General features: G+C 41.2%; 1 protein-coding gene across 1 annotated transcript in view; it reads right to left on the bottom strand.

The window, feature by feature from the left end:
- The window catches only part of CREB5 (cAMP responsive element binding protein 5), a 347045-nt gene that overhangs the window by 214001 nt on the left and 109292 nt on the right, over positions 1 to 23752 (bottom strand). The gene's annotated exons all lie outside the window — the stretch shown is intronic.

The raw sequence follows: 23752 nt of genomic DNA on the forward strand, positions 1-23752 counted from the left end.
CCAGCTCCAATGCACATATATTGGGTATTTTTTGACCATCTTCACTAATTTGTTCCCTTCATCTCCCCAACTCCTATCTCCACTCTGGCAATCATCAGTTCATTCTCTCTATCTATGAGTTAGGTTTTTAAGTCTTTCTTCGTTGTTACAAGCGGCAGGATTTCCTTCTTTGGTATGGCTGAATTATTCTTCATTGTATAGCTGACCCCTGAACAATGTAGGGGGCATTGTCAACCCTCCATATGATTGAAAATCGGCTATAACTTTTCGCTGGCCCTCCTTACCTGTGGTTCCTTCATATTCAACCTTTTGCATCCATGGATTCAACCAACCGTGGATCAAGTCGTACAGCAGTATTTACTATCGAAAAAAATCTGTGCGCGTGGACCCACGCAGTTCACATCCATGTCGTTCAGGACTCAATTGTGTGTGTGTGTGTGTGTGTGTGTGTGTGTGTGCCTCATCTCATTTATCCATTTGTTGATGGACACTTAGGTTGTTTCTATGTCTTGGCTCTTGTAAATAAACATGTGGGTACATGTATCTTTTCGAAATTCATATATTTTAAATACTAGTTAAAGGGTTGTCATTTACCTAGACCCTCTCTGAAATAATGGGGAAATCACAACTTTTATATTTGCCTCTAAAGTCTAACTGTAGCAACCACAATCTAGTTTTTCAAAGGGATCATTGTATTTGTCACATGCAAATCTCTTATTTATTTCTACCTTATATGAATAATGTAGATGGTATGTCTGAGACAGTTAAAGAGAAAAGAAGGACATAGTGACAAGGAAAAGCCTTGCTGTACCTAACAAAATTTGCAAAGGCTTAATAAGAATCAGTTCTGATTAGGAACATTTTGTAATCCAGAAGCAGAGGGAAATGAATATGAATCATTTCTGCTTGCCAAGGACTCTTTTCTAGGGATGAGAGGGTCTCCTCATACCAAAGGTATCAAGAAGCCCATACAAAGTTGAGTGATTTGAATCAAGGGAACATGAGGGTAAATCATTGGGTGATTATCCACACACTCTTAGCAAAGCAACAATGAAATTAATATGCAAATATTTTTAAGTCAAATGAATATTTATACCCATAGGTAGAAATAGGTATATTTCTATATTTCATAGGCACAGGATACTTTGAGGAACAGAACTTTAACATCTCTAATTAGTTAGAGTGATCCTGCTCCATGAGATAAATTTTCTTTTGGTGGTATTACATGGACATTTTAATCTTATAAAACATAAAAAGTGGTGCTTGCTATCAAAATATTGTCCCCAAATATTGTCATTTCCTGTGTCCCGAGAACAAAATTAAAAGGACAAGCAGGGGGATGGCAGTAATGATTTTCAAGTTGTATTCTAATCATAATTTTTTTTAAATTTACTGAGATAAAAATTACGTATGATAAAATTTATCCATTTCATGTGGAAAATCGTTGAGTGTTGACAAGTGTCTACATCTGTGTCACCACCAACACAAGTCAAGAGGTAAGGTATTTTTGTCACCCAAAAGGTTGTCTCATGTCCCTTTGCTGGCAGTCTCCTCCCAGGCCACCACTGAGATGCTCTCTGCTTCTGAAGGGCATTTTGCCTGTTCTAGAATTTCATGAAGTAGAATCATAACGAATGCATTCTTTCGTGTCTGGTATCTCTAATCTCAATTTACCAAACCCGCCATTTTACCAAAACCTTATCCCCCTCACTTCTGCATCCCACGGGCAGGAAGTCAGCTTTGACTCTGATAACCAGCTCGGGGATGGACAAGGGCCATTTTTGAGAAAGTCACCAGAATAGCAGGAAATAAGGAGCAGGAAGTAGCAAAGGTCAATTCCAGTTCATTTCCTTTTGGGGTATTAAATTTAGCACATTGTTTGGGATTCCCCAAAAAGATATTTTTGGAATAAGGGGATTCCAATCCTGAAGGCTAAAAATAGAAAAGAAGATGACCCTTCTGATACTCTCTCCCACATGTGCCTTAATGTGTTAGGTCTCTGACCAAACGGATGCAGGGTGCATGCTTGATGATGACACCAGACAGTGGAGAAAGAGACGGGCTTTCTCATAATATCTAGAGGAATTCAGGGAAATACTAAAGCACAAAGCAATTCTCACTTTAAGCAGAATTTTCCTGGGTCTACAAATTAGAAATTTTCACTTACCACCACTTAACACCAAACACAAATACTTTCTTCTCGTTCTTAGGACTAAGCAAGGATGTTTTCGTTGTGTGAGACACCTAGTTGTCTAGGGACCTGATACTCTCTATATAAGCCATCCCAGCATCAGAAGAATCCTAATTATCAAAATTATTAGGCTATTCTGTTTCCTGATGTCCTCTAAGACCTTCCTGTGTGACTCAACTTTTTTTTTTCAAATAAGAAAAGGCATAAATTGTTCTGTGTCCTAAGTCTTTATGTAAACATCAGCTCCTGGGTTCTATTTGTCCTTCAAGCTGCTGTCCATAATGATGAGAAAATATTAATTCTTCCAGGGCTGTGGGGTATAATGCAAGCAATAAATCAATTTACATCATTTTTTAAATAAAGCAAAGGATAAATTAGTTTAAAATGATTTATTTAAGAGTAATGTTTGTTATTAAAACATTTCTACTTCAACTGAAACAATTTTGATCCCAATGATGAGATTATTTTAATCTATGGTATAGTAATATGAAAAAACTAGGCAAAACCAGAAGACAACCAACATGATGCATATTGAGAAGAATTATAGAGAGGGCTTTGCCCATAACTATTTTATGATTTTATTACTTAATATTTATTATTTTATCATTTAGTGAGAAACTGGGGCTTCCCTGGGGGCTCAGACGGTAATAAATCTGTCCACAACACGGGAGACCTGGGTTCGATCCCTGGGTCAGGAAGATCTCCTGGAGAAGGTAATAGCAGCCCACTCCAGTCTTCTCGCCTGGAGAATTTCATGGGCAGAAGAGTCTGGTGGGCTAAGTCCTTGGGGTCACAAAGAGTCAGACACAACTGAGTAACTAACACTTTCACTTTTCACTTTCAGTGAGAAACTGACTATTGGATTCTTGCCTAAACAGAGCAATACTTCCTTCATTAGACAGATTATCTGACCCATGAAAGAACCAAGCAGTAAGGTAATCAAACCATTAAAACAGAATGAATATTCAAGAGAAGAAAGTTTTGATTCTTCTGAATGGTAAGTCAACATCAGGCACTACTTAAGTAGGCAATCTGATCGTATATTATCTAGTTCTATAGGGGGAAAAAAGGGTTTATAAACTCTTTTAACCATATATTCAAAAGATCAATGATCATAAAAATGATTCCTTCACTGACATTTCTCAAGGCCAGTCTCTCATCCACGTAAGCCTCTGATGTAGAAAATAAACCCAGATCTCACCATAAATTCTTTCCAATATCTAAAGTCAATGTAAAAGAGAAATGTTCTTCGGCTTCAAGAGTATGTGCAGAGGCAGTGGATTCCAGCGAAAAGAGCACCAAAATAAACATTTTATAACTAGTCCTTGATGCCTCGCTCACTTTGAATAAGTAATAGCCCTTCTAGTCTTCTTTTTATCTTGTTTAAAAAGTGTAGTTGAAGGTTATCTGATACTCCTGCTCCATCTGGAGTGAGATAACAAAAAGACGCACATGAACTGGTTTGAAAACATCTTAAATGTCACACAAATGCAGAGGACTACCACTCTTTTATGCATAAGTGAAAAGAAAGTGAAGTTGCTCGGTCGTGTCCAACTCTTTGCGACACCATGGACTGTAGCCTACCAGGCTCTTTCATCCATGGGATTTTCCAGGTAAGAATACTGGAGTGGGGTGCCATTTCCTTCTCCAGGAGATCTTCCCGACCCAGGGATTGAACCTGGGTCTCCCACATTGTAGGCAGACGCTTTACCATCTGAGCTACCAGGGAAGTCTGTAAGCATATCATCTCTCTAAATATTGTATGCTACACGCACTTGTACATAAGCACTGCTCTTAAATTTGTGAAACATTCTGGCTCTGGCCACAGATCTCCTGAGGAAATGTTCCTTCTTACATCAGCCATCATATTCACAAATTACCTCAAGACCCCCAAAACTACAGCAAAACCTTCCACACTCTTGGTTTCTAAACTAAAACACAGCTGGCTGCAACTTAACCAGCAAGCTCAACTGACTAACCAGCTAACTAAAACCTAGGGACATAAAGCAACATGTTCAGTAAGCTTACCGGGTTTAAATGGGAATGGAAAAAGAAAAATCCAAATTCAAAATATGGGCAGAAAAGGGCCCAGACAAATCAGTTATTATTCCTCAAGAACATCACACTCCTTGGAAGATCTACAAGCTAAACACAAACTCCCACAGCAGGATGTCACACACACTCAGATTGTAGTCATTGCTCAGTGGCGGCCACAGCCAACAAAGACCTTCTTTGAGACAACTTCCACCTGGTTAGGGTGCCCCAGTTCTGAACACTATTGCAGCCAAATGTCTCTCTTCCCTGTTCGGCCATCTGGTTGAGATAGAAAGGTTACAGGCATAGTGATAAGAGAGCTGGTACGACATGGAACAAGGATTCAGATGAGTGACTTCCCAATTCCTCTTTAAATATGATTAAAAGACCTCAACAGATAGGTCATGACCTAAACAAAATACTTAGGCTCAAACTGGCTAAGTTCTCAAAGGCTGTGGACAAATTATTTTGCATATTTATTAGAGTCTAGCTAATGACACATGAAGGTTTCTGTCACAAAATCTTCATCTGGCAGCCATGGAATACAGTGAATTTATGAGTTTCAGGGTAATAGTTGATCCTAATATGCTCACATTCAAAAAGCAGTTGGTTGGTCAATCTTTCAGTGATTATTGTGAGTGCCTGAAAAGGGAGAAACTTATTTTGTCATGGAAGGATTCTTTAAATCAACTGACTTAAAATCAAATGAGAAATAAATATATCTTTGATTTTTTCAATTTTGGGGAGGGGGAGAATAATTACAGATTCACAAAATGTTGGAAAAAATTGCACAGGGAGGTCTGGTGTACTCTTTACTCAGTTTCCTCCAGTGGTAACATCCTGCACGATTATAGTGCAACAGAAAAATTAGGAAGTTGACACTGGTCCAATCTACAGGGATTATTTCACCACTTACATGTACTCATTGTGTGTGTGTGTGTGTGTTTAATTCTCTAAAATTTAACATACATGTAAATTTGTGTGGTCACCACTACAATCAAGACAGAGACTATTTCATCACCAAAATGATTACTCATGATACCTCTTTATAGCCACTTCCAGCCCCTCCACCAGCCTTAGCTCTCAGCCACCACTAATCAGTTCTCCATCTCTACAGTTTTGTCATATCAAGACTGTTATAATAATGGAATCATACAGTATGTAATCTTTTGAGATTAGCTTTTATCATTAACCATAATTCCCCTGAGATCCACCCAGGTACTGCATGTATTAATAGTTTGTTACTTTTTACTGCTGAGTAATATTCTATGGCATGGATGTACTAGTATTTGGTTAACCATTTAGCACTGAAGGACATTTGGAAACACATTCTTATTTTAAAATAGTCCAAATTTGTGAATTCTGACACAAATCCAGTTGTATAAAGAGAAAAGGTCTGTACTTACTAGATGAAGTTATGCCATAGAATAACCTATTCACAAATTGACTATACATGAATATTTTACATTTACTTTTTGGCTTTTACCTTTTGGTAACCATATGACACTTTCAATGTGTGTGTGTATGCTAGGTTGCTCCAGTTGTGTCCAATTCTTTGCAACCCTATAGACTGTAGCCTACCAAGTTCCTCTATCCATGGGATTTTCCCAGCAAGAATACTGGAGTGAGTTGCCATGCCCAACTCCAGGGGTTCTTTCAGACCCAGGGATCGAACTCGTGTCTCTTATGTCTGCTGCACTAGCAGACAGGTTCTTTACCACTAAGTGCCACCTGGGTATCCTTATGTCCCGATTTTTATTGTGCTTAAAAAAGCTCTAGCAAAAACTTACTGCTCAGACACGTTTTTTGTCCTAGATTTTTACAGTAATGCTTCAAAGGCCTCTACAGTCTCCAGAATTTTAAGACAGAATCTAACAATCGCTAAGATTTGACTTAGAGATTGTTAATTCAATTCTTTGATCTGGAAAAAATAGATTCTGTCTTAAAATTCTGGATGCTGTAGAGGCCTTTGAAGCATTACTGTAAAAAATCTAGGATTTCTGAGTGGTTTTGATCTATCTTGCTTAAATTTTCCACCATGTTATACACTGAAATATTCCCAATGCAACAAAAGTTCCAAGTGCAGAGCTCTCTTTCCTTTTCTGTCATTTAAAGCTCTTAAGACGCTGTCCATAATAGTGAACCTAGAATGAGCACTTGCCATGGGCCCAGGACTTGTGGGTTGATGCGTCCATACATTACAAATGCCCTTTAAAATTGGGTCCCTTATTATTTCCATTTCACAGATGAAGAAACTGAGACCCAGAGGGGCCAAGGTATGTTTTTCCCAATGGCACATTTGGCAAATTGTGTACGCAGATTTCAAATCCTGGGGTCTAGTTCTAGCACCTGCATCTTTTTTTTTTTTTTTTAATTTGGAACATACAGGACAATTTGTTGAAGTCAGTCTCAAGCAAAATCTAAAATCAGTGGAATTTCATTAAAACTCTTTCTAAATCAATTCTCACAGAAGTAAAAAATACATTTGAATCCCAAAGTATTTGTAAAATAAAAATGATAATGTCTCAGTAAATATAATGTACAAAAATTATATGTTCCTACCAACACACACAGTAGTAAGAAGCTTAAATATTACAGGCAATCCTAGTACACTGTAACTAGTCAACAATAACCTATCTATACACAGGTTAACCAAGCTTTACACATTTCACACTATGCAATAAAACATAGGCCAATTCACAAAATCCCCAAAATATCATATATGTTGAAGTCTATGTGGCAACATCAAGTCATCATATAGCAATGCTCCAGTGGAACACCTCCAGGGAAAATGAACATTAACCTTTAGTGTCAGGAGTCTCTAGCCAACTCAAAAGAGATGGACTTCCGTGAGTATCGATGCTTTATTATTAAAGACTCTTTAATGCGGTGCCCCCACTGCTTTCTCACCTTCCAAAACTGCAACCTTGCTTATCCAGTTTGCCTAATGCCTTTTTCATTTCCTTACTCCTTCTATATTTATTTCACATAGCTCCAACCTTTGTGTTTTTTCTTGTTATTATCTTCTATATCTCTAGAATAATTCCTATCTTATCCTGAAAGTGAAAAAGTGAAGTCGCTCAGTCATGTCTGACTCTTTGCGACCCCGTGGACTGTAGCCCACTAGGCTCCTCTGTCCATGGGATTCTCCAGGCAAGAATACTGGAGTGGGTTGCCATTTCCTTCTCCAGGAGATGTTCCCGACCCAGGGATTGAACCCAGCTCCTCTGCAATACTGGAGTGGGTTGCCATTTCCTTCTCCAGGAGATGTTCCCGACCCAGAGATTGAACCCAGCTCTCCCGCACTGCAGGCAAACGCAGGCAGATGCTTTAACCTCTGAGCCACCAGGGAAGCCCTTTTTTTTTTCCTACACCCACCCCCCATACACTAGAGTAGACACTGTCCACTGAAGTTTACTATTTAGAACCAGGCCTCAGCTCCCTTCCCCCAAAATAGTTATATAAAAAGGTCTAGAGATCCTCCAGACAAAGACCAACATGGTGAGTCTTTGAAAGGAGATACTCTGTTCTCGGGAATTTTACATGCTCTTTCATAGGTCCATTGTTTCTCTCACTTTCGGTTGAACATACCAGAATGGATGGAGGAAAAAGAAAGAACAAGAAACTCATGTTAGTTGAAATGACCCTTTACAGAAGTTCTGATGGGGTAGGGCGGGGCGTGGGGAGCAGAGAGGCTGCCGTAAGTATTAGCTGACATGTGTTAACTTGGGCAGAGCTATTTATCGGTCTGTGTGGTTCCTGAGTCCCACAACTCCTCTAGAGGAGAACACATATTTAAAGACCCTAGGGTAGGTATGGATAGTATTTTTCGCCAACTCCCATTCCTGTCCCTCACATCTTTGGCTTCTATACAACAGGGGGCAGTGCCCCTGGTTCAAGTCTTTCACATTTTACCCATCACCTGTAGTCGAATAGGAATAAAATGAAACATCTGCCTTTGCCTCACACCTAATCTTAAAGCAAACAAAAAGCTTCGAAGGACCATCTGGATTACAAAATGCTTCTCTCACATAAATCACGTACTAGCCAGTTCCTTCTCTTCTCCACTCCCTCCCTACCATCCTTGCTTCTCATATAATTAAACAACCACAGACATTTGCCTGTTAGAGTGAGTTTTGTCACAAAAAGGGATTCTTGGGAAAACCATGTGAAAATCTTGGCGTATATGAAATTGCTCCTTAGGCCTGCTGCCTGATCTTCATGCAGCTACTCTGATGAATGTTAAGTCTTTCCCGGGTGCTTGGCTGGGCGTGCAGAGGAAATGGACAGAATGTCTGCACTGCTCCTCTGCTTCCTGCTCAGCAACTCCTGGGCTCAAATAGCATTTTCTCTCCAAACCACCAAGGCACACTAGGGAACTCAGGGGAAGTGAGTATTAAGGAATGGAGGATACAAGACAGGTCTAGGAATCCAGGGATACAGAGGCGGGGGTATGGAATTGGGGATGGGGAGAGAGGACTGGGAGGAAGAAGGAGTCACTACTTATAATGTGCTACCTACTTATACCATCCCTCAAGCCCCCTTCCTACACACTAACTCCTACCACAAATGCCTCGGTCCCCAACCTCTCAAAATGGCATGGTTTCTTTAAATAAGTCCATTTATCCCCTGTGAACTTCACAAGAAGCAGTAATTAAATCATAGGTGGCACTTCTATCAAGACAGGCATATCAAAAAAGGATGGACAATAAGTATCTTAAAGTTCATCGTGGAACAATTCTCACATCCAGGCACCTAACCTGTTAGATGACTTATAAGGACAATATGATGATCAAAGAATGAAGTTTTAGGTAAAACAAGCAAGAAAAACTGGGCCTGCTCTGCAACCTTAAAACTAAAGTCCCTTATTCATAAAACAGAAATTGACTTTAGAATTTTACTAATTGTCAATAGTGCAGACCTGGGGACATCTGTCATTATACACTTAGGGATTCATCATTGACAGAGGCTCCGCTATGAAATGGGATGCTGACTTTGACTGGATGAATTATCTGTGAAAGAACTTCTAATGCATTCCCCACATGCACCAGGTACAGTCTGTTGTTAATAACAGACCAAAATGCTTGCAAATATCATCTTGCAAAATTATTTTAATATTTCCAGGCATTCTAATGGATGCAGTTTTAAGTAGTAGGAAAGAATAAAACCCAAGAATATGTGGGCTTATTTTCACGTCTTCTATAATTAGTATTACATGAGAAAGAAAATTTCAAATAAAATAAAATCTGAGATAATACACCATATTTGTTACAATCTTTCTCTTTCTCTCTCTTTCATCTTTCTTGTATATACTTCAAATCAAATTAAAATGAAATTTAAAGACAGAGACTCCAGCTATATAAATTAGTTCAAAGCTGAAGCTTCAATCACCTCCTACAGATCAAATTGCCAATACAATATGAAGAAAAGGGAATGTTCCTAATCTCTTATAATTTAATGGCAAAAACAAGCATGTTTATCTAACAGAAAATTCTCTTCAAAATCTGTCAGTCAACAAAACAGGAAGAGAGTTGAAGTTGTATATCAGAATATATTGTCAGAAAAGCTCTGAGTTTTATTTTGCCTTCTCTAAGTGGCTTCAGATACTAAAAAGAAAAGTGAGCTATGCCTTACTTATCGAAAAAAAAAATGAAACTTGTTTCTACTCAAACATACCATAGAGTATAAAGGTAATCATGCCCTACTTTAAATCAAGACTCCCTTTAAATTCATTAGGGAAAATTCCACAGTTGTACCTACGCTGAGCTTTTTCACACCATCAGGTCACCACACAATGCAAATTGAGCAAGGCCAATTCGACAGAGGAAGCAGAATTCAGATAAAGCAATGATGGATAGAGTGAGGTAAAGAAAGTAGGTGGCCCTCAAGATGCTCAATCACAAGTTCTGGGTGAGGGGTGAGCAATATTACATGGGCTTAATGGACTTGCCAGTGCTAATTAACCTGGGACACAAGGAATAGCCAAATGCGTCATGAGACGTTGTTATAATTCTTCAATTAAGTCTAATGATCAGAGAAATAACTCACCAGACCAAGTGTCTGATGATGCTCGAGGGTAGCTTTAAAAACATTTCACCACACACAAAAGATCCTTCTAGCCATCAGCATGGTTACACACCCTTTTCACACATCTTCTCTTACAGGAGATAACTCACTAAAGTGCCAAGTTCATATAGATAAATAAATCTTAGCTGTATCTCCCTTCCCTGCCTTTTCCTTCGGAGGGAAATCAACATCCATTTGCCAAAGAAATATTATTCTGGCTCCATTTTCCCACCTTCTTAGAACTCAACTGTAGTGAACAAGTATTGCTTCTTTTCCCTCTGATGGAAGGCAGCCCAACGAGGCATTCTATTTCTTTCCTCTCCACTTTGCTCTCCCATGTCTTGGAGAGCATCCTTCCTCCCACACAGGCTGAGAATCCTTGCCAAAGCAAAACCAGAAAGACTCAGTTAAGCTGCGGCTCATCAGGGTCCCAAAGTCAGGAGAATGAGGAGGTACTAGCCTTGAGGGAATGAAGACAGCTATTCACTCCCCTTAACCTGGTCCAATGCCAAATTAAAAGAAACATCCAAACCTAAGTTGGATCCTTCCCAGAATTATTTGCATGAAACAAGACTTGCATCTAGGCCAGACTCTCCAGGTCCACTGCTTCACTTGCCTGATCTGGAATCATGTCGATCTAAACATTCCTCAGGGTATTGTTATCTGATTTTATTGGCTGAGAGTACACCAGAAAGGACATACCATTCAGCATCCCCAGTGGACATCTGAAAACCCTTGTGGAAGAATAAGCAGGCCCAAGAGATGAGCTTACCACTTGCAAAGAGGGATGCTCCTCTGCCTGGCTCCTGGGAGCACATCTGCTCCTGGTGCCGAATGTCCACACTTCATCAGAAAGCAATAACAGAGGCTCCAGTGGAAGGCTTCATGCAACCCATACCAACCTAACCCTCAGGTTCCAGGCTGTCCTGTTAACATGCATTTCGTAGCTGAGGAAGGAAAAGAGCTGCACTGTTGATCCTGCCAAGGAGATAATGGATCCAGTGATTTCTGAGCTTGCCTCAGGAAGGTTTAACTACGCATTAACCACATTCTTATGTTCAGGCTAGAACATCACGCATTTTGGGTTTCATACTATATCATGGACATGGTTCCAGTGCAAATCTAAACGATGGATGTGTTGGGACCAGTATCATATGGCACTATCCTAGTCCCAAGGCTCACAAGTCACCAAAAAACTGGGATCCTTAAGCTACTGAATATCACTGTCACATGCTAATAATAATAGCGAATAATTCTATGTCCTTATAGGGGTTTCCCTGGTGGCTCAGAGTAAAGAAACCACCTGCAATGCAGGATACACAGGTTCCATCCCCTGATCCCCTGGAGGAGGGAATGGCAACCCACTCCAGTATTCTTGCTGGGAAAATCCCATGGATAAAGGAGCTTGGCAGGCTACAGTCCATAAGGACGCAGAGTTGGACATGACTGAAGTGACTGAGCACAGAGCACAGTTATGTTTTTATAATGAACACAATTCTAAATTCTCTATGTATGTTTTATCTCATTTATTTCTTATGGAAGCTATGTGAGTTGACTGCTGATATCCACACCCTAAAGATGATGTAACCGAGGCAGGGAGGAGGTAAAAACGTCAAAGGTCACAGAGCTGTTGGGCCAGGACTTGAACCCAGGCCTATCTAGCTGTAAGTTCGTGCTCTTAATCCATTCAAAAGGCTTCACGTATGTCAAAAAGAACTTGTTTTATATGGACAGAAAAACAGGACAAGTTAATTTCTAGTGCATTGTTTCAATAGTTCAATATAAACTGTTCGAAGTGAGCAACTGAGATGCTTCTAAGCATCTGTGACTCACTTCTTCTGGATCCAGGAGTGCATCTAGGGAAATAAGTGGCAGGGCAGAGCATACTTTCCTTCTAATATACACAATGCAAGAAATTCAGCTCTGAGATATTCAGGGTAGCTGGCTCCTTTCTGCCCTTTGGGAAGAGTAAAATTTCAGTTTGTTTTATTTAAAGCATCTCTAACCTTGATGTGCGGAGAAGGCAATGGCACCCCACTCCAGTACTCTTGCCTGAAAAATCCCATGGATGGAGGAGCCTGGTGGGCTGCAGTCCATGGGGTCCCTAAGAGTCAGACATGACTGAGTGACTTCACTTTCACTTTTCACTTTCATGCATTGGAGAAGGAAATGGCAACCCACTCCAGTGTTCTTGCCTAGAGAATCCAAGGGACGGGGGAGCCTGGTGGGCTGCCGTCTATGGGGTCGCACAGAGTCGGACACAACTGAGGCGACTTAGCAGCAGCACCAGCAACCTTGATGTGATCACCTTTATCTCAATCCCCCATTGGCCTGGCTGCCCAAATATTTAGTAAAAGCAGTTTTGGGGTGGTTTCACTCATCATGTATGATTTGGGGGGATATTAGTCATCATTGCTATGGAGCTGCCACATACCCCAAAGTCTCATAAAAACTGCACCATATTGTCTCAGAGAAGAATCTCCCAGTCAGAAAGGTGGTCCCTTTGGGAGGCATCATTTGAAATCCCGACATTTAGGTCCACTGGATGGAGGGGGTTGCATGATGCTGAGATTGAGGAGGTCTTGGCCTAAAGCGCTGTGGTAGGCATGATGAAAGTGAGGCCAAGGATCAAATTTCCCAAGGAACTCAGAACACCATACCAGAGGTAGGCGTATGATATCCGTCTGCTGAACTTGTGACGCCAGAGAACTTCAACTGCAGTCACATGAAAACTGGCCTGGCCCCTCCAATTTCAAAAGCATCAGTTTCTATCCCCTTTGCTTTGATGGTGTGCAAAATGGGTCTGAAATGTGATCTCTAAATTATTCCCAAGGTTGCTGCTGCCAAAAGAAAGAGCCATAAGCCAGATCCTTTTGCACGTTCAATCTTCATCACCAGCTTTGAAATTAAGACCATGTTGGTGGGAAGGGTTGAGAAGTAGAAAGAGGGGGCCTCTTTTGGTCCAACCTTTGGCTAAAGTTAAAAGTGACTTATTCTTTATGCACAGCTGGGTGCTTGCTGTATAAAATGGGAGATATACACAGAACCCACCAAAGAAAGTAGTATACCATGGGACTTGAGGTGTAGAAAGGGATACTGCTATTAAAACTATTTCAAATATATATATATATATATCCAACACTATAATTAAAGTTTGAGTGAGTTTACTGTGGTATGATGATACCTTCAACTTTCAAAATTTCCCAGAAAAATCTTCCTTGACTTTTCTATTAAAGCCGAGCTCTTCCACTAGATGTTTTCATAGCAACGTGCATTTGTAATTAAGAAGGTGACAATTTAGAGGTATTTGTGTAAATTTTCGATTCATGTCCATCATCCTCACTAGACTATGTGTTCCATGAACATGTCTGTTTATTTTTCTCTCCATTATGTTCACAGAGCCTAGCACAGTACCTGGCACATAATATGATACAAATATAAAATATATATGTTAAAATATATAGTATTTATTTTATTAGCTATTTATCTAATTGACCCTGGAACAATACAGGTTTGGATTGCACGGGTCCACCTATATGGAGATATCTGTCATACATTTATTAGAAAATGTTATATAGATCTGCCAAAAGTTGAAAAAACTTGCAGACAAACTGCAAAGCCTAACAGTAAGAAAAAAGTTAAGAGAAAGTTACTGTCATGAATGCATAAAATATAGGTAGATATACGCATAACATACAGAATATGTGTTAATCAGGTTTATGCTGTCAACAGGCTTCTGGTGAACAGCAGGCTATTAGTTGTTAAGTTTTTGTCACGCCAAAAATTATATCTGGATTTTTGACTGTGTAGAGAGAGGGAAGATTGGCATTCCCAGAACCTGCATTGTTCAATGTTCAACTGTATATATAAAATTATATGAAAAATATACATGTAAAATATATTATTTTCATAGAGGAGAACACAGACACTGGATTGTGGCAGGGTTGAGGGACAGGAATGCTCAAGAAATATTTACTGAATGACTAGAGTTAGAAATAACTTAAGCATTTTTAAGGACTCAAGTAGGGGGTAAGGAGATCTTTTGATAACTCGTGTTCCTGAAACACCCAGTTTCAGAAAATGTCCTCATATAGCTAGAGTGGCTTATAGAGGCTGCTAAAGAGAAATTTTAAATTCTGGCAGAGAAGACTGAATGAGAAGGAAGAATTCACTTAAACCTGTCTGGAAGTCAAGGGATTTGGTTATCTGGGCCATATGCAGATGAAGGAGCCTGTCACAGGTTGGGCTCTCTGAAAACAGGTGCTGAGACAGAGTTTTAAACGAAAAATCCTTATTAGAAAGAAAATAGATTTTTATCCTTAATGTTAATCAAGATTCCCTTCTGCCTGCTCTGATCACCATGTACGCTTCACTGATTATTTAGTCATCTACGGAGCTCCAGGCACGTGAGCTCCAGCTGGGTACATGGCCTACTAAAAGTCACACAGGTGTGCCACAGGAAGAAAGCAGGGTCGGCCTGGAGAAATTGGGAGGACCTGAGACTTTTCTAGAAAGCTAATTGTAACTAAACCAATAAACTGAGGAATGTTTAGAAGACTAGGCAGCCAGTGTTTATCCAGGCCTTAAAGAGAGTTAAGTGGACTGTAATCCTTGAAACCAGAGTTGTTGGGGGAGGTAAACTGGATTTCCTTTACCTTTGAGTCAAAGAGATAATATTTTCATCAAGCGTCTGAATCCTCTCCTCTGTTAATGACAGAATGTGCATCCGTGCTAAGTTGCTTTAGTTGTGTCTGACTCTTTGCGGCCCTATGGACTGTAGCCTACCAGGCTCCTCTGTCCATGGGATTCTCCAGGCAAGAATGCTAGAACAGATTGCCATGCCCTTTCCTCCAGAGTAACAGAACAGGGGCTGGGAAAGCAGTTGCTTAACAAATACTTAGTTAAAGTACTTTAATTAACCCTTTGACTTTATCTATGAGGTTAAGAAAAAGAAACCTGTGATAGGCTTTTACCTTTTTATTTATACTTAATAATTCTATTTTGTTCAGGGGATCTAGCTAGCAACATAGACACCAGTTTTCATTTTAAAAGAAGAAAGGAGGAAGATTTCTCATCCTCTGGGGAGGAGTGTTTGTGAAGGTCAGGCAGATGAACTTGGCACTGCCTGCAGAAGAGATCGACAGCCAGCTTCCCACTGCTCCGGAAGGAACCCAAACTCAGGGGGGTTCAGCGGAGCCCCTTTGCCCACCAGTGATTATTCGGCTCCCTGCTGCTGGTGATAACCCCTCAGGAGTTTGCAAATAAAGTTTCTTCCTGTAGTTTTACTCTTTCCCACTTGGCAGGCTTTCTGTTGCTAATAGATCTGAAATTACAGGTCCTTTCTCCCTTGCTCCCTTGGATCTCTGACAAAGTCAGCATGCTCTGGGAAATGGGGTAGGCAGTCAGTTATCACCTATGGCACTTGTCACAGGGCTGGGCCCAAGCTCCCCTCCTCACACCCCATGGCTCTCCCTTCAAGTGCCTAGAATTACATGGAAATAAATCCAAAGCACGTTCACCATCTCTTTTAGACTTTATTCACAGAAATTTTTCTATCCATGGATGGAACATGGCAACCACACGTAGGAGGCATCTTCTATGTGTGTATAAAATCCAATTCAACCAACACAAATGCAGCGATCATTGTAGAGCATGCATGGTACACTGTGACGTCTGGGCGTAGCTATGGTGCAGTCAATCCTCTTTGGGCTGCTGCTGCTGCTGCTGCTAAGTTGCTTCAGTCGTGTCTGACTCTGTGCGACCCCATAGACAGCAGCTCACCAGGCTCCCCCATCCCTGGGATTCTCCAGGCAAGAACACTGGAGTGGGTTGCCATTTCCTTCTCCAATGCATGAAAGTGAAAAGTGAAAGGGAAGTCGCTCAGTCGTGTCTGACTCTTCGTGACCCCATGGACTGCAGACCCCCAGGCTCCTCCGTCCGTGGGATTTTCCAGGCAAGAGTACTGGAGTGGGGTGCCATCACCTTCTCCGCCTCTTTGGGCAAGAGGCCAATAACTAAGGTTGAGGCTTATTACATTTGCTCCCATGATCCACAACTGAATTTGTCTTCAAGTTCCTTAACTTGCTGCAGGAGTATGTTGTGGTGGTGCTGCAGCTATTCATACCAGACTACCAGCATTTGAATCCTGGTCCTACCATTTATTATCTATGCAACCTTAGGAAAGTAATTAAACTTTTCTGTGCCTCATCTCCTCATCTTTAAAATGAGAATCATAATTCTGTCCCCATTTTACAGATAAGAAAACTGAGGCACAGATGAATTCAGTAGCCAGGTTAGGTATGTGGCCTTGAATGCACCCAGAATAGTGTCTGGTACATGGAACACATCAACTGATCACTACTGTTATTTCTGCTTCTCTTTCCTCTGTAGACACTTGGGAGGTAGAGGCTACAGCAAGCACTCAAACAGGTTTCACTTCCCTACCTCCTCCAGTATGAGGCTAAGGGACCCACGCAGGATTGAACTCTTGACCTCTGTAGGCTTACAACCGTGCCGTGTCCACTGACCGTCTTAGCAGGGGGAATGCAGAGCTACTCACTACCAAATTATCAGTTCTAAAGGATGTCAAGCCCCTTTGCTCCCTCATCCCAAATCTCTTCAAGATTTAAGTATCGCTTCTAAGTTGATCTGTTTCAAACATTTGCTTAAGAAATAAAAGGAGTCAAAGTGCCTGCTGCTTTACTCAAAGTTGAAAATGGAGATACCAGTCTCTTCCCCCGCGGGTCCGGCATTCTATTCTCCCCAAGTTCTTTGCAAGGGAAAAAAAATTATGTTGGCCGCAGTTGCAATCAGCTTTAATTCATTCTTTATTGCTGCTCTGGTTTTGTGTTATTTGAGCTGGTTTAACTGTTAAAAGCGTTTCAAATGTTCACATGGTCTGCATTAGGTTACCGAATTAAAACAGGAACAGCCCACCAAATGTAGCTTTCTGAAATGCAAACCACATGAGTTTGATTTCTTTGTGGTATAACTTTAATTGGGTTCAGAGGTCTCTGAGACTTACCTGTCTATCTGCTCCGTGACGGCCTGATCTGATAAGACTAACTTAAAGGGTCTGAAGGATCCGAATGGCTTCAGCTCTGCTTTCAGAACACACACTGCCCATACTACAGCTCCATCCCATTTATGACTCTCTAAACTCAGCTGGTTTGGAAATCGCCGCATACTCCCTCAGGGCATCTTCACTTGCTCTACTAGCAAGTGTCTGGCACACGCAGAGCACACAGGTTCCACACACAGATTGCTGGGAAATTGCTAATGTAGTATTAGTCACGTGTCAGAATTGCCACTTTCCTTCACTGTCCACAGCCCATGATCCCCAACATCTGTGCTTTTCTGACTCAACAGAAAAGAAGGTTCAGGTTGTCCCATTGTGTGTCTTTTGATGCCACTCTGTAGCCAGTCTTCCTTGGACAGTGTCCATCTTCTAGAACAGCTTTCACAGCTTGTAAGTTCTCCTAAACTGGTCCCCCTATCACCTCTGAAGGCAGGTGGAAGCAGCAAGTAACTGTGGTTTAGTTCCTAGAAAGAGCTGCACTTTCCCCATGTAGGTTTCTGAGAAATAGCCACAGGACATAAGCAAATGGACAGACATTTTCTGAGTGTTACCATGCAAGCCACCAAAATACATGAGGCTTGGAGGGGAAACAGGGAGAAAATTCAGTCTAATATGTGGCTGAAAGGAGATGGAAGGCAGTGGAGAGAAGCCAGGGGACTATTGGGTTTAGGTCTGGCTGCTTGAAGGAACAGTATTGTGGTTGAGCACAAAAGAAACTGGGCTTCCCTGATGGCTCAGTGCTAAAAAACCCATCTGCCAATGCAGTAGACGTGGGTTCGATCCCTAGGTCAGAAAGAACCTCAGGAGAAGGAACTAGCAACCCACTCCAGAATTCTCGCCTGGGAAATCCCATGGACAGAGGAGCCTGGCAGGCTGCAGTCCATGGGGGTCGCAAAGAGTCAGACATGACTTAGTGACGGAGCATTACTATACGCAAAAGAAACCCCCTTGTGACTTCAGGTTACAGAGAAAGCCTGGGAGCTGTGTGGAGGAAACATAATGTCCTTTGGCTCTTACTCAGGCCTTCCTAGGTAATGCATGACCCTGGGGACACTAGATAGTGATCCTGTGAGGAAAAGCCAATGGTTATCCTGTCTGAAGTCAAAGTAGACCTCTCAGTTGACACTGAATTGTGCTCATTTCTGTTAAAACCGCTGGGAAAATACATTTTCAGTATTTCCTCAAAAGTTCCTTGATCACAAAAGATTCACTTTGGTAATCTGAAAACTGAAGATTACCAAATTAAAGTCTTCCTAAATTAACTATACACATATGCACTTATCTCTAACCATACACCAAGCTGGTATTTCAGTGGTAATAATGATACAAACGAACATCATTGAACATGCACTATGTACCAGACAACCTTCATCCATTATCTTGCTGAATTATCATGACCTTAGAACTGAACTGAACTGGATAGTAATATTATCCTCATTTTGAGCTTCTCAGGTGACTCAGATGGTAAAGAATCCACCTGCAATGCAGGAGACCCAGGTTCAATCCCTGGACTGGGAAGATCCCTTGGAGAAAGGAAGAGCAATCCATTCCAGTATTCTTGCCTGCAGAATTCTATGGACAGAGGAGCCTGGCGGGCTACCATCCATGGGGTGGCAAAGAGTCAGACAGATGAAAGACTAACACTTTCCCTTTCATTATCCTCATTTTAACAGAAGAGGGAACAGACACACTGTTGTTTTGTTGTTGTTCAGTTGCTCAATTGTGTCCAATTCTTTGGGACCCCATAGACTGCAGCACACCAGGCTTCTCTGTCCTGCACTATCTCCTGGAACTTGCTCAAACTCATGTCCACTGAATCAATGATGCCATCCAACCATCTCATCCTCTGTCACTCCCTTCTCCTCCTGCCCTCAGTCTTTCCCAGCATTAGGGTCTTTTCCAATGAGTGGCTCTTCGCATCTGGTGGCCAAAATATTGGAGTTTCAACTTCAGCATCAGTCCCTCTAATGAATATTCAGGACTGATCTCCTTTAGGATTGACTGGTTTGACCTCCTTGCTGTCCAAGGGACTCTCAAGAGTCTTCTCCAGCACCACAGTTCGAAGCATCAATTCTTTGCAACTCAGCCTTCTTTATGGCCCAACTCTCACATCCATTTATGACTACTGGAAAAACCATAGCTTTGACTAGATGGACCTTTGTCAGCAACTGAGCAATGAGTAAATATAACTTGCCCAAGGTCAGTGTAACTAGAGTTTGAATTTAGGCTCTGTGATGCCAAAACTTGTGTCCTTTACCACCATGTAAACAGCCTCTCCTACTATTGCAGCATCAAGGGACTGAAGATAAAGAAAGTGAACACAGAGACAGTAGAGGAACTCTTAGTCTGTCTACAAAGTGAGGCCTTTAACATACAAGCCTCACACACTCCTATTCTCTTCCTGCTCCTTTCTGACTAGAACAAATATTGCCAAGTAAAAAAATGTTATAGGAATACTTACCACCTAAATATACTACCGTTGGATATTACAGAATTTTTTTTTAATCTTCATGATTAGTTACTGACAGTGAGGAAAAACTAGAAAACAAAACAATATTCAACATTAGAGGTAGCCGTTAATGTACTTAAGATCTGTGCATTTCTTAAGATCTGTGCATTTCACTCTTTATAAACTTCAACAACAATAAAGAACCATAACTAAATAATTAATTCTATTTAATGATACAGATGCCAAAGCAGTTAGGGGTAAAATGACTGATGTCTCCAACTGGCTTTGAAAAGGATTAAAAAATAAGATGGATTTATGGATGGATAGATAAATCTATAAGCAAAAACAAGTATAGTGAAATGGCTATTGTAGAATCTGGGTGGTAAATAAACAACTCTTGAAGATTTTTAAGTTTGAAAATTCTCACAATAGAATGTCAGGAAGAAAGTGACCATAAAGTAAGGCTCACATTTCTAGGCTACTAATTTCCTGATATCACACTTGAGTTATTTAGAAAGCTAGGTGGTCAAGTGAGAAGACAAAAGATTACATCCCCAAGGAGAAAGCCATCAGAAGCTAAGAATCAGGTTGCCCCTTCCAGGGAAAACAGTGGCTTGAAGAATAACTCTTCGACCACTTGTAGCCCAGATCCACAGCCTTGAGAAAGACTCTCATGCCAAGAGAAAAGAAAAGAACAGGTATGAAAATACAGCGGAGGCAAAGAGAAGATGCCAGAGTTCAATGTCACTGCATCCTTTATCACAAGTAGAGCTGGGAATGGAACTAGACTGTGGACCGTATTTTTTGGTTTTTATAACCTAGACTTGGAAGGCTTGTGTTTCTTGAGGGGGAAAAAAAGAAAAAGGTCCCTGACAAGTGTTTGCTGAATGAATGACCAATGCATATTTTGTTGAATAGTAGTGAAGAAAATAAAAACATCCAGGCAACTAATTCTCTCTCCCTGCTGATCTCTTACTGGTTAAATTAAGACACTCAGCGTATATATGTCTCATTTCATTTCCCTTAACATCCACAGGTATAAGCACATCTTCAATGGTACAGTCCTCCATATTAGGTAACATTTTGAGTGTTGTAGAAGATACACCAGAAACTTTGTTTTAAGGACTTAAAGCCGAGAGGGAGAGACAAATAGCAGGTAACTACAAGACAAGGTCTGGGGACTTCCCTGGTGGTCCAGCTAAAAGTCCACCTTCCAATGCTAAGGATGCAGGTTTGACCCCTGGTCAGGGAACCAGGATCCCACATGCCACAGGTCAACTAAGCCTGAGCTCTGCAACTAGGGAAGCCAACAAGCCACAGTGAAGCATCCCACATGTCACAACAAAGGTCCCACCTGCTGCAACTGAGACCCAACCCAGACAAATAAATAAATAAACACATTTTTTTAAAAAGACAAGGTCTGCTATAGTAAGTGCCACAAATAACAGAGGTCCTACCTATTTTATTAAGGTCTTACAAAATAGGTCCTACATACTATATTCAAGTCATCAAAACACTATCAATATATATATAGGAAATGATCCCATCCTAGAGTAGGTGTGATCCAGGATATCAGAAGCCAACATTAGAATTCAGTACTGCAAATTAGAGCCCTCAGAAGGGCCTGAGGTGGTTTCTCCATTTTAATTGGAAGGGTGGAATTATCCCTTTGTGTCAAGAATTTAAGATTTCATGTAGGGTTCAGGCCTGCTGAAGACAGTCTTGTTCGAGTCCTGATCTGCAGTGAAGAGGCCGTGTAGCATCCTTAGGTGCACGAACTGATGTCACTGGACACGTGTTGCTAAAACCAGGTGATGCAAAAGTAGTCAGGAACTGGATAGGAAAAAGACGAAGTCAGTGCCCATGATGAAACCTGAGGCATTGAAAAGGAGGTAATGTTTTCCACCTAAGGGCATCCAGTTGGAGACTGGTCTGAGCTGGTTCTCGTTTTATAACCTCTCGACACATGTGTGTAGTCAAGGCTGAATTTAAAACCTATACCGTGAACCTTAGGAAAATAAACCACATTAAACAAGCACAAATTTAAAATATTACACAAGAGATTTCACAGGAAATTGGTCCAAATTTAGCCTCGCTCTTTATGTATTTAAGCCTCTTATTCGTTGCTTAGAACTTTATATCAAGATTTTAATACGAGTCTGCCCTCCCTTCCACCCCCTCAGTCCACCTCCACAATGGCCTGCTTAGTTTTACAAAACTATTTTTTTTTTTAATTCCCAAAGAATCTTGCTACCTCTAGCCTGCTTTTTCAGTGCTCATAAACACATGTTCCAAAACAGTACAGTGATGGTGTATAGCACCCGTGGTTAGAAGTTGAACATATACCTTAAAAAAACCCATTGCAGAGCCAAAAACAAGCTTCATTTCTCTCCTAAAAGTTGATGACTTCTATAAGAAGAGCTCTGTGCCAACAGACTCAGGCACTGCTTTTTACTTAAAAGACGGTAGCAATCAAGACAAATGTCGTCAGCAACAAAACTATCTCAGTGTCTTTGTTTCATTTAGGATTTTCTCATACTGCTTTCCTTTCTTTCATAGATTTTGTGTTTGTTAGTTTTTAATATTGTCGTAGTGTGCTTTGTGTAAGTCTCCTTAAGTCCCTTTTTGGAATAAAGTCAAGCATAGATAAATAACTGAACTATTTAGAATCCTATGGACTTAATAATTCAACCTTTACAATAACATTTGAGCTGATCTTATGTATGGTTGGTCACATAGCAAGAGGCTCACTGCCAGAAGCCAGGCTGGACCACTCTCTCCACTTTGGGTCTGGTTTTCTGCCATCAGAAATGCCCTGTGGGGTGCTGCCAGGACATGCCAGGCTGCAGCCCTTCTGAGCTAGGCAGTTGCCAGGTGAGAAAAAGGATGCCAGACCAGAAGGTAGTTTTGTGGGATGAACAAACATGCCCTAAGGCCATGCTGTGCTATCCCATTCTTTCCCACTTGTTGCCACCAGCCAGAGTGTGATTACTGCTGCTGTGCTTACAAACTACTTTTTAGAACACTTAGAAAGTAAAAACTTATTTTGTATTTAGGTTGGATTTTTTTTTTTCTAGTCATTTCAAAGTCTGAGATTCATGATGCCTTCCTGCTTCTCTTTATCAGGCCAGAGAAAAATGCTTGCTGGTGAAAGTGATCAAATCATTCTGATCTGCATTCTTCACCCTTATCACCCTCTACTCTGATGGACATTATAAAGCACAAAAGGGTAGAATAAGTCACGCAAGGAGTTCAACTGTTAGATCTCAGCTGCGGCAGGAGTCATCAGACTGCGGACGGCAACAATCGCCCCGCTGCTTTCTCTGGTCTGAACTGCAGGAAGTATTCACAGTTATTATTATTTGACAAAAACTATCAGAACATCCTGGATCCCTCCCAGAGTTTTGAGCATCTCTAGCGAACTCTCCGAGAGAAGGCAATGGCACCCCACTCCAGTATTCCTGCCTGGAAAATCCCATGGACGGAGGAGCCTGGTAGGCTGCAGTCCGTGGGGTCGCTGAGGGTCGGACACGACTGAGCGACTTCACTTTCACTTTTCACTTTCATGCATTGGAGAAGGAAATGGCAACCCACTCCAGTGTTCTTGCCTAGAGAATCCCAGGGACGGGGGAGCCTGTTGGGCTGCCGTCTATGGGGTCGCACAGAGTCGGACACGACTGAAGTGACTTAGCAGCAGCAGCAGCAGCAGCGAACTCTGCTTCCTCCCCTCTCCTCCTTGCCACAGCAGCCACCGTGCTCACCTATGGGACTTTCATCAGACCCAGAGAGGAACCCAGTTTTGGAAAACACCCAACCAGAGTTCTGACGGATAAGAATGAAGACCCTAAACACCACAAGCTTGAGGAAGAGTCACAGCACATCAGCTCAGTAGACTGGCCAGGGGAACTGCTTCAGTTATCAGCTTTATTAAAAA

This window comes from Capricornis sumatraensis, chromosome 5, assembly GCF_032405125.1.
Source record: "Capricornis sumatraensis isolate serow.1 chromosome 5, serow.2, whole genome shotgun sequence".
Lineage (NCBI taxonomy): Eukaryota > Metazoa > Chordata > Mammalia > Artiodactyla > Bovidae > Capricornis > Capricornis sumatraensis.